The sequence below is a fragment of the Symphalangus syndactylus genome, chromosome 21 (genome assembly GCF_028878055.3).
Source record: "Symphalangus syndactylus isolate Jambi chromosome 21, NHGRI_mSymSyn1-v2.1_pri, whole genome shotgun sequence".
Lineage (NCBI taxonomy): Eukaryota > Metazoa > Chordata > Mammalia > Primates > Hylobatidae > Symphalangus > Symphalangus syndactylus.
The window spans coordinates 2,739,008-2,751,462 of record NC_072443.2 but is presented as its reverse complement, the minus strand read 5'-3'; positions in this window follow the sequence as shown (position 1 = coordinate 2,751,462).

Here is a 12,455-nt window from a genome sequence, read left to right as displayed (position 1 = left end):
AGTGGATTCGGGTTGGGTGGAGTGGAGTGGAATCGAATGGGATGGATTGGAATGGATCGGAATGGAGTGGAGTAGAGTGGAATGGAGTGGAGTGTAATGTAGTGGAATGGAATGGAATGGAGTGGAGGGAGTGGTCTAGAGGAGAGTGTGGTTGAATGGAGTGTAGTGGAATGGAGTGGAGTGGAGTGGAGTGGAGTGGAGTGGAGTGGAGTGGAGTGGAGTGGAATCCAGTGGAATGGAATGGAATGGAACGGAATGGAATGGAATGCAATGGAATGGTGAAATATGAGCTGAGATTGTGCCACTGCATTCCACCCTGGGTGACCGAGTGAGATCCTCTCAGAAGAAAGAATGGAAAGGAAGGGAGTGGAATGCAATGGAATGCAACGGAATGGAGTGGAGTGGAGTGGAGTGGAGTGGAGTGGAGTGGAATGGAGTGGAATGGAGTGCAATGGATTGGAGTGGAGTGGAATGCAATGGAAGCGAATGGAGTGTAGTGGAGAGGAGAGGAATGGAGTGAATTGGAATGGTAAGGAAAGGAATGGAATGGAGTTGAGTTGAATGAAGTTGAGTGGGGTGGATTGGAATGTGTTGCCATGGAATGGAATGGAATGGAATGGAATGGAATGGAATGGAATGGAATGGAATGGAGAAATCAAATGTGAGCTGAGATTGTGCCATGGCACTCTAGCCTGGGTGACAGAGTGAGATCTTGTCGAAAGAAAGGAATTGAAAAGAATGGATTGGAATAGAATGGAATGGAGTGGAGTGGTAGAGAGTAGAGTAGTATGGAAAGTAGTACAGTGGATTGCAATGAAACGGAATGGATTAGAATGGAATGAAATGGTGTAGAATTGAGTGGAGTGGAGTAGAGTGGAATGGAGTGGGATGCAATGGAATGGAATGTAGCGGAGTGTAGTGGTGTAGAGTAGCATGGAGTGGAATGGAGAGGAGTGGAATGGAGAGGAGTGGAATGGAGTGGGTTGGAGTAGAGTGTAATGGAGTGGAATGGAATGCAAGGGAATATGATGGGGTGGAGTGGATGGGATTGGTATGCAGTGGAATGGAATGGAATGGAATGGACTGGAATGGTGAAATGAAATGTGACCTCAGATTATGCCACTGCACTCCAGCCTCGGTGACAGAGTGAGAACCTGTTAACAGAAAGGAATGGAATGGAATGGGAACGAATGGAATGAAGTGGAGTGGAGTGTGTTGGAGTGGAGTGCAGTGGAATGGAGTGGAAGGAAATGGAATGGAATGGTGAAATGAAATTTGTGATGAGATTCTAGCACTGCACTGTCGCCTGTGTGACAGAGTGATATCCTGTCAAAAGAAAGGAATTGAAGGGAGTGGAGTGGAATGTAATGTAATGGAATAGAGTGGAATGGAATGGAATTGAAATTGAGTGGAATGGAATGGAATGGAATGGAATGGAATGGAATGGAATGGAATGGAATGGAACGGAATTGAAATGGAATGGAATGGAGTGGAATGGAGTGGATTGGAATGGAATGGAACGGAATGGAATGGAATGGAATGTTGAAATGTGTTTGGATTGTGACAGTGCACAACCGCCTGGGTGACAGAGAGAGATCGTGACAAAGGAAACGATTGGAATGGAATAGAGTGGAATGGAATGGAAAGGAATGGAATAGAATGGAATGGAGTGGATTGGAGTGGAATGGACTGGAATTGAGTGGAGTGGAGTGGATTCGGGTTGGGTGTAGTGGAGTGGAATCGAATGGGATGGATTGGAATGGATCGGAATGGAATGGAGTAGAGTGGATTGGAGTGGAGTTTAATGTAGTGGAATGGAATGGAATGGAGTGGAGTGGAGTGGTCTAGAGGAGAGTGTAGTTGAGTGGAGTGGAGTAGAATTGAGTGGTATCGAGTGGAATGGAATGGAATGGAACAGAATGGAATGGAATGGAATGGTGTGGAATGGAATACAATGAAATGGAGTGGAGTACAGAGGAGTGGAATGGAGTGGAATGGAATGGAGTGAAAGGGAATGGAAAGGAGTGGAGTGGAATGGAGTAGAGTGGAGTAGAGTGGAGTGAGTGGAGTGGAGTGAAATGAAACGGAATGTAATGGGATGGAATGGAGTAGAGTGGAGTGGTGTGGGTCCGTGTGGAGTGGAGTGGAAAGGAGTGAAATGGAAAGGAGTGGAGTGATGTGGAGTGGAGTGGATAGGAATGGATTGGAATGGATTGTATTGAAGTGGAGTGGAAAGGAATGGGATGGAATGGAATACAGTGGATTGTACTATGTTTGAGTGGAGTGGAGTGGAATGGATTGGAAGGGAATGGAAAGGAATGGTGAAAAGAAATGTGAACTGAGATTGTGGAACTGCACTCTCGCCAGTGTGACAGAGTGAGATCCAGTCAAAAGAAAGGAATTGAAAGGAATGGAGTGGAATGGAATGCAATGGGATGGAAAGGAACAGAATGCAGTGTTGTGGAGTGGAGTGGATTGGAATGGAATGGAGTTGAATGGAATTAGATGGAATACAATGGAATAGAGTTAAGTGGAATGTTGTGGAGTGCAGTGGAATGGAGTGGAATGGAATAGGAAGGAATGAGATGGATGGAAGTGGATTGGGGTGGAGTGGAGTTGAGTGAAATGGAGTAGATTGTAATGTAATGGAATGGATTGGGAATGAATGGGATTGAGTGGATTGAAGAAGAGTTGAGTGGAGATGAGTGGAATGAAGTGTAATAGAATGAAATGGAGTGGAGTGGAATGGAAAGGAATGGAATGGAATGGAATGGAATGGAATGGAATGGAATGGAATGGAATGGAATGGAATGTTGAAATGTGAGTTGGGATTGTGACACTTTACAATAGCCTGAGTGACAGGGAGAGAATGTGTCAAAGGAAACGAACGGAACGGAATAGAGTGGAATGGAATGGAAAGGAATGGAATAGAATGAAACGGAGTGGATTGGAGTGGAATGGAGTGGAGTTGACTGTATTGAAGTGTAATAGAATGTAATGGAGTGGAATGGAATGGAATGGAATGGAATGGATTGGAATGTTGAAATATGAGTGGGGATTATGACACTTCACAACAGCCTGGGTGACAGGGAGAGATCATGAAAAAGGAAATGAATGGAATGGAATAGAGGGGAATGGAATGGAATGGAAAGGAATGGAGTGTATTGGAGTGGAGTGGATTCGGGTGGGGTGGAGTGCAGTGGAATGGAATGGGATGGATTGGAATGGAGTGGAGTAGAGTGGAGTGGAGCAAAATGGAATGGAGTGGAATTGAATGGAGTGGAGTGGAGTGGTCTAGGGAAGAATGTAGTGGAATGGAGTGGAGTGGAATTGAGTGGACTGGAGTGGAGTGGAGTGGAATCAAGTGGAAGGGAATGGAATGGAATGTTGAAATATGAGTTGGGATTGTGACAGTGCACAACAGTCTGGGTGACAGGGAGAGATTGTGTCAAAGAAATGAATGGAATGGAACAGAGTGGAATGGAATGGAAAGGAATGGAATAGAATGGAATGGAGTGGATTGGAGTGGAGTGGACTGTAATGGAGTGCAGTGGATTGGATTTGGGTGAGGTGGAGTGGAGTGGAATGGAATGAGATGGATTGCAATGGATTGAAATGGAGTGGAGTAGAGTGGAGAGGAGTGGAATGGAATGGAGTGAAAAGGAATGGAACGGAGTGGAGTGGAGTGGTCTAGAGTGGAGTGTACTGGAATGGAGTGGAGTGTAGTGAAGTGGAGTGGAATCGAGTGAAAGGGAATGGAATGGAATGGAATGAAATGGTGAAATGTGAGCTGAGATTGTGCCACTGCACTCCACCCTGTGTAACCGAGTGAGATCCTCTCAAAACAAAGAATGGAATGGAAAGAAGTGGAATGGAATGGAATGGAATGAAATGGAATGAAATGGAATGGAATGGAATGGAATGGAGTGGAATGGAATAGAATGCAATGGAATGGAATGGAATAGAAAGGAATGGAGTGGAGTGGAGTTTAGTGAAATGAAATATGATGGAATGGATTGGGGTGGAGTGGAGTGGAATGGCATGGAAATTAATGGAATGCAGTGGAGTATAATGTGTTAGAGCGGAGTGGAATGGAGTGGAAGGGAATGGAATGGACTGGTGAAATGAAAAGTCAGCTGAGATTATGGCACTGAAATCCAGCCTTGGTGACAGAGTGAGATCCTGTCTAAAGAAAGGAATGGAATGGAATGGTGTGGAATGGAACAGAATGGAGTGGAGTGGAGTACAGAGGAGTGGAAAGGAGTGGAATGGAATTAGGTGGAGGGGAATGGAAAGGAATGGAATGGAAGGGAGAAGAGTGGAGTAGAGTGGAATGGAGTGGAGTGGAATGGAATGCAATGGAATGGAATAGGATGGAATGGAATGGAGTGGAGTGGTGTAGATTCGTGTGGAGTGGAGTGAAATGGAAAGGAGTGGAGTGGTGTGGAGTGGGGTGGGTAGGAATGGAATGGAGAGGAATGTAATGTAATGTACTGAAGTGGAGCGGAGTGGAATGGAATGGCAAGGAATGAAATGGAGTGGAGTGTAGTCTGTTGGATTGGAGTGGATTGGAATGGACTGGAAGGGAATGCAATGGAACGGTGAAATGAAATGTGAGCTGATATTATGGCACTGCACTCCAACCTGGCTTAAGAGTGAGATCCTGTCAAAAGACAGGAATGGAATGGAAAGGAGTGGAAAGGAATGGAATGAAATGGAATGGAGTGGAGTGGAGTGGAGTGGAGTGCAATGGAATGGAATGGAGTGGAATGGAGTGGAGTGGAGTGGAATGGAATGGAATGGAGTGGAATGGAGTGGAGTGGAATGGAATGGAGTGGAGTGGAGTGGAGACGAATGGAGAGGATTGGAATAGGAAAGAAGGTAATGGAATGGAGTTGATTGGAATGAAGTGGAGTGGGGTGGATTGGAATGTGCTGCAATGGAATCAAATAGAATGGACGGGAAAGGAATGGAATGGAATGGAATGGAATGGAATGGAATGGAATGGAATGGAATGGAATGGTGAAATATGAGCTGAGATTGTGCCAATGCACTCCACACTGGGTGTCCGAGCAAGATCCTCTAGAAAGAAAGAATAGACTGGAAAGGAGTGAAATGGAATGGAATGGAATGGAATGGAGTGGAGTGGAGTGGAGAGGAGTGGAGTGGAGTGGAGTTTAGTGAAATGGAATGAGATGGAATGGCCTGGAGTAGCGTGGAGTGGAATGGAATGGGAAGTAATGGAATGCAGTGGAGTGTAATCTGTTGGAGTGGAGTGGAGTGGAATTGAGTGGAAGGGAATGCAATGGAATGGTGAAATTAAATGTCAGCTGAGATAATGGCACTGCACTCCAGCCTGGGTGACAGAGTGAGATCCTGTCGAAGGAAAGGAAGGGAATAGAATGGTAAAGAATGGAATAGAATGGAGTTGAGTACAGAGGACTGGACTGCAGTGGAATGTAATGGAGTGGAGGGGAATGGAAAGGAATGGAGTGGAATAGAGTAGGGTGGAGTGGAGTGGAAGGAAACGGAATGCAATGGGATGGAATGGAATGGAGGGGAGTGGTGTGGATTCATGTTGAGTGGAGAGGAGTGAAACGGAGTAAAATGGAAAGGAGTGGAGTGGCGTGGAGTGGAGTGGATAGGAATGGAATGGACTGGAGAGGAATGGAATAGAATGTATTGAAGTGGAGTTGAGTGGAATGGAATGGGAAGGAATGGAATGGAGTGGAGTGGAGTGTTTTGGATTGGAGTGGATTGGAATGGATTGGAAAGGAACAGAATGGAATGGTGAAATGAAATGTGAGCTGAGATTATGGCACTGCACTCCAGCCTGGGTGACAGAGTGAGATCCGGTCGAAAGAAAAGAATGGAATGGAAATGAGTGGAACAGAATGGAATGAACTGGAATGGAGTGGAAAGGAGTGGAATGGAGTGGAGTGGAGTGGAATTGAGTGGAATGGAGTGGAGTGGAGTGGAATGGAAGGGAATGGAATGGAGTGTAGTGGAGTGGAGAGGAATGGAGTGGATTGGAATGGTAAGGAATGTAATGGAATGGAGTTAAGTGGAATGAAGTGGAATGGGGTGGATTGGAATGTTTTGCAATGGAATGGACTGGAATGGAATGGAATGGAATGGAATGGAATGGAATGGAATGCAATGGAATGGAATGGAATGGAATGGAATGGAATGGAATGGAATGGAATGGAATGGTGAAATCAAATGTGAGCTGAGATTGTGCCACTGCACTCTAGTCTGGGTGACAGAATGAGATCTTGTCAAAAGAAAGCAATAGAAAGGAATGGATTGGAACGGAATTTAAAGGAGTGGAGTGGAACGGTGGGGAGTGGAGTAGTATGGAATGCAGTAGAGTGGAATGCAATGAAAGGGAATGGATTAGAATGGAATGTAACAGGGTGGAATTGAGTGGAGTGGAGTGGAATGGAGTGGGATGCAATGGAATGGAATGGAGTGAAGTGGAGTGATGTAGAGTAGAGTGGAGTGGAATGGAGAGGACTGAAATGGAGAGGAGTGGAATGTACTGGAGTGGAGTGGAGTGTAATGGAGTGGAATGGAATGCGAGGGTATGTGATAGGGTTCAGTGGATTGGAGTGGACTGGAGTGGAGTGAAATGGAATGGAATGGAATGGAATGGAATGGAATGGAATGGAATGGAATGGTGAAATGTGAGCTGAGATTATATCACTGCACTCGACACTGGGTTTCCAAGTGAGACTTAAACGGAATGGAGTGGAATGGAGTGGAAGGGAATGGGAAGGAATGTAATGGAGTAGAGTGGAATGGAGTCTAGTGCAGTGGAAAGGAGTGGAATGGACCAGACAGGAGTGGAGCAGAGTGGAATGGAATGGAATGCTGAAATGACATGTGAGAGGTGATTGTGTCACTGCACTCCGCCTGGGTGACAGAATGAGATCCTGTCAAAAGAAAGGAATGGAATAGAATGGAGTGGAGTGTACTGGAATGGAGTGGAGTGGAGTGGATTTCAGTGTAGTGTAGTGAAATAGAGTGTAATGGAATGGGATGGAATAGAATGGAAAGGAATGGAGTGGAGTGGAGTGGAAAGGAGTGGGATTGAATGGGATTTAATTTAATGGAGTTTAGTGGAGTGGAGTAGAGTGGTGTGGAGTGGAATTGAATGGAGTGGAATGGAATGGAGTGCACTGGAGTGGAGTGGATGGAGAGTAGTGGAATGGAATGGAATGGAATGGAATGGAATGGAATGGAATGGAAAGCAATGAAATGGAGTGGTGAAATGAAATAAGAGATGAGATTGTACCAATACACTCCAGCCTGGGTGACAGACTGAGATCCTGTACCAGGAAAGGAATGAAAGGGAATGGCGGGGAATGGAATGGAACGTAATGGATTGGAGTGGAGAGGAGTGGAGTGGTGTGGTGAGGAATGGGATGTAATGGAATGGAGTGCAGTGGAGTGGAGTGGTGTGGAGTGCAGTGGAATGGAGTGTAATGGAATGGTAAGGAATGTGATGGAATTGAGTGGATTGGAGGGAAGTCGAGCAGAGTGGAATGGAGTTGAGTGTAGTGTAGTGTAATAGAGTGGAATGGAATGGGATCCAATGGAGTGGAGTGGAGTGGAATGGAGTGGAGTGGAGTGCAGTGGAGTGCAGTGGAATGGAGTGGAATGGAATGGGATGGAACGAAACGCAGTGGAGTGGAGGGCTGTGGAGTTGAGTGGAGTGGAATGGAGGGGAGTGCAATGGTATTGAATGCAATGGAGTGGAGAGGAGTGGAATGGATCAGACAGGAGTGGAGTGGATCAGAGTGGAATGGAATGGAATGGAATGCTGAAATGACGTGTGAGAGGTGATTGTTTCACTGCACTCCACCTGGGTGAAAGAATGAGATTTTGTCGAAAGAAAGGAATGGAATAGAATGGAGCGGAGTGTACTGGAATGGAGTGGAGTGGAGTTCAGTGTAGTGTAGTCTAATAGAGTGGAATGGAATGGGATGGAATGGAATGGAAAGGAATGGAGTGGAGTGGAGTGGAATGGAGTGGAATTGAATGGGATTTAATTTAATGGAGTGGAGTGATGTGGAGTGGAGTTGAATGGAGTGGAGTGGAATGGAGTGCACTGGAGTGGAGTGGGTGGAGAGTAGTGGAATGGAATGGAATGGAATGGAATGGAATGAAATGGAATGGAAAGCAATGTAATGGAATGGTGAAATGAAATAAGAGCTGAGATTGTACCAATAAACTCCAGCCTGGGTGACAGAGTGAGATCCTGTATCAGGAAAGGAATAGAATGGAATGGCAGGGAAGGGAATGGAGTGGAATTGAATGGGATTTAATTTAATGGAGTGGAGTGGAGTGGAGTAGAGTGGTGTGGAGCAGAGTTGAATGGAGTGGAGTGGAATGGAGTGCAATGGAGTGGAGTGGGTGGAGAGTAGTGGAATGGAATGGAATGGAATGAAATGGAATGGAAAGCAATGTAATGGAATGGTGAAATGAAATAAGAGCTGAGGTTCTACCAAAACACTCCAGCCTGGGTAACAGAGTGAGATCCTGTACCAGGAAAGGAATGGAATGGAATGGCAGGGAATGGAATGGAATGGAATGGAATGGAATGGAATGGAATGGAATGGAGTGGAGAGGAGTGGAGTGGAGTGGTGTGGTGAGGAATGGGATGTAAGGGAATGGAGTGGAGTATAGTGGAGTGGGGTGGAGTGGAGTGGAGTGGTATGGAGTGTAATGGAATGGTATGGAATGTGATGGAAATGAGTGGATTGGAGTGAAGTCGAGTGGAGTGAAATGGAGTTGAGTGTAGTGTAGTGTAATAGAGTGGAATGGAATGGGATGCAATGGAGTGGAGTGGAGTGCAGTGGAGTACAGTGGAATGGAGTGGAATGGAATGCGATGGAATGCAATGCAGTGGAGTGGAGGGCTATGGAGTTGAGTGGAGTGGAATGGAGTGGAGGGCAATGGTATTGACTGGAGTGGAGAGGGGTGGAATTGAGTGGAGTAGAGAGGAGAGCAGTAGAGTGGAATGGAATGCAGCAGAGCGGTGTGGAATGGAGTGGAAAGGAATGGAATGGAATGGAATGGAATGGAATGGAATGGAATGGAATGGAATGCAATGGAATGCAATGGAATGCAATGGAATGCAATGGAATGGAATGGTGAATTGAAAGGTGAGCCGAGATTGTCACACTGCACTCCAGCCTGGGTGACAGAGTAAGATCCTGTCGAAAGAAAGAATGGAATGGAAAGAAGTAGAGTTTAGTGGAGAGGATCGGAGAGGAGTGGAGTGGAATGGAATGGGATGGAATGGAATGGACTGGAGTGGATTGGAGTGCAAAGGAGTGGAATGGAGTGGAATCGGATGCAATTGAATGGAGTGGAGTGGAGTGGAGTGGCATGGAGTGGAATGGAATAGAATGAAATGGAATAGAATGAAATGGAATGGAATGGAATGAAATGGTGAAATGAAAAGTGAGATGAGACTGTGCCACTGCAATTCAGCTTGGGTGACACAGTGAGATCCAGTCGAAAGAAGGGAATGGAATGGGACGGAGTGGAATGTAATGGAATGGGATGGAATGGAGTGGAGTGAAGTAGAGTGGAGTGGAGTGCAGTGGAATGGAATGGAGTGTAATGGAATGGAGTGGAGAAGAGTTGAGTGCAATGGAATGGAATGGAATGGTGAAATGAAATGTGAGCTGACACTGTGCCACCACTCCAACCTGGGTGACAGAGTGAGATCATGAAGAAAGAAAGGAATGGAATGGAATGGAGTGGAGTGGAGAGGAGTGGAGTGGAGTGAATTACAGTGGAGTGGAATGGAATGTGTTGGAAGGGAATGGAACGGTGAGGAATGGAGTGGAGTGGAGTTGAGTGGAATGGAGTGGAATGGAATAAAATGGAATGGAATGGAATGGAGAAATGAAATGTGAGATGAGATTGTGCCAGTGCACTTCAGCTTGGGTGACACAGTGAAATACAGTCGAAAGAAGGGAATGGAATGGGATGCAGTAGAATGGAATGGAATGGGGTGGAATGAAGTGGAGTGAAGTAGAGTGGAGCAGAGTGGAGTGGAATGGAATGGAGAGTAATGAAGTGGAGTGGCGAGGAGTCGAGTGGAATGGAATGGAATGCAATGGTGAAAGGAAATGTGAGCTGAAATTGTGCCACCACTCCAGCCTGTGTGACAGAGTGAGATACTGAAGAAAAAAAGGAATGGAGTGGAGTGGAGTGGAGTGGAATGGAATGGGTTGGAATGGAATGGAATGGTGTGGTGTGGAGTGGAGTGGAGTGGAGTTGAGTGGAATGGAGACGAACGGAATGGGATGGAATGGAATGGATTGGATGTGAGTGGAGTGGAGTGGGGAATACCAGAATAGAGTGGAACGGAATTGAGTGGAATGGAGTGGAATAGAATGGAATGAAATGGTGAAATGAAATGTGAGCTGAGATTGTGCCACTGCATTTCGACCTGGTAACAGAGTGAAATCCTGACAAAAGAGAGAAATGGAATGGAATGTAGCGGAATGGAATGGAGTGGAATGGAATGGAATGGAATGGAATGGAATGCAATGGGGTGGAGGGGGGTGGAGTGGAGTTGATTGGAGTGAAATGTATTTGAATGGAAAGGTATGGAATGCCATGGAGAGGATTGGAGTAGAGTGGAGTGCAGTGGAGTGGAGTGGAGTCGAATGCATTGGAATGGAATGGGATGGAATGGAGTGGAGTGGAGTGGAGTGGAGAGGAATGCATTGGAATGGAAAGCAATGGAATGGAATGGAGAGGAGTGGAATGGAGTGCAGTGAAGTGAAATGGAGTGGAATGGAATGGGATGGAATGGAGTGGAGTGGAATGGAATGGGATGGAATGGAGTGGAGTGGAAAGGATTGGAATGGAATGGAATGGAATGGAATTGATTGGAGTGCAGTGGAGAGGAGTGGAGTGGAAAGGAATGGATTGGAAAGGAATGGGATGTAATGGAGTGTAATCGAGTGGAGTGGTATGGGATAGATTGGAATGGAGTGGAGTGGACTGGAGAGGAGAGGAATGGACTGCAGTGGAATGTAGTGGAGTGGACTGTAGTGGATTGGAATGGAAAAGAATGGAATGGAATGGAGTGCTGAAATGAAATGGGAGCTGAGGTTGTGCCTTTGCACTCCAGCCTGAGTGACAGAGTGAGATCCTGTCAGAAGAAAGGAATGAAATGGAAGGGAGTAGAGTGGAATGGAATGCAATGGAGTGGAGTGGATTGGAGTGGTTTCGAGAGGGGTGCAGTGTAATGGAGTGGAATGCAATGGAATGGAATGGAATGGAGTGAAGTGGAGGGGAATGGAGCGGAGTGAAAAGTAGTGGAATGGAATGGACTGTAGTGGAGTGGTGTGTAGTGGAGTGGATTGAAGTGGAGTGGAGTGGAAGGGAACGGAATGGAATGGAATAGTGAAATGAAATGTCAGCTGAGATTGTGCCACGGTATGCCAGCCTGGGTGACAGACTGAGATCCTGTCGAAAGGAAGGAGTAGAATGGAATGGAGTGGAATGCAAGGCAATGGAATGGAATGGAGTGGAATGGAGAGGAGTGGATTCGGGTGGAGATCAGTGGAATGGAGTGGAATGGAATTCGATGGAATGGAATGGAAAGGAATGGAGTGGAGTGGAATGGAGGGGAGTGGAATGGAGAGGAATGGAATGGGTTAGTACGGGATGGTGTGGAGTCTACTCGAGAGGAACATAGTGGAACAGAGCGGAATGGAATGGAATGGAAGGGAATGGAATGCATTTGAATAGAATGGTGAAATGCAATGTGAGCTGAGATTGTGCCACTGCACTTCAGCCTGGTGACAGAGTGAGATCCTGATGAAAGTAAGTAATGCAGTGGAATGGAGTGGAATTGAATGGAATGGAATGGAGTGGAATGAAGTGGATTGGAGTGGATTGGAGTGGATTGGAAAGGACCGTAATGCACTGGAATGGAATGGATTGGAATAGAGGGCAGTGGAGTGGAGTGGAATGGAATGAAATGGAATGGAAGGGAAAGGACTGCAGTGGAGTGGAGTAGAGTGGAGTGGAATGGAATGGAATGGTATGGAATGGAATGGGATGGAATGGAAAGGAGTGGACTGGAGTGGAGTGGATTGGCGGGGAGTGGAGTACATTGGAAAGGAGTGGAAAGGAATGGGATGGAATGGAATGGAGTGCAGTGGAGTGTAGTAGAGAGGAGTGGAGGGGAAGGAGTGGAGTGGAATGGAGTGCACTGGAGTGGAATGGAGATGAATGGAATGGCATGGAATGGAATGGAATGGAATGGAATGGAATGGAATGGAATGGAATATAGTCAGGTGGAGTGGAATGGAGTGGAAAGGAATGGGATGGAATGGGATGGAATGGCATGGAATGAGTGGATTAGAGAGGATTGGAGTTGAGTGGAGTAGAATAGAGTGGAATGGAGTGGAGTGGAG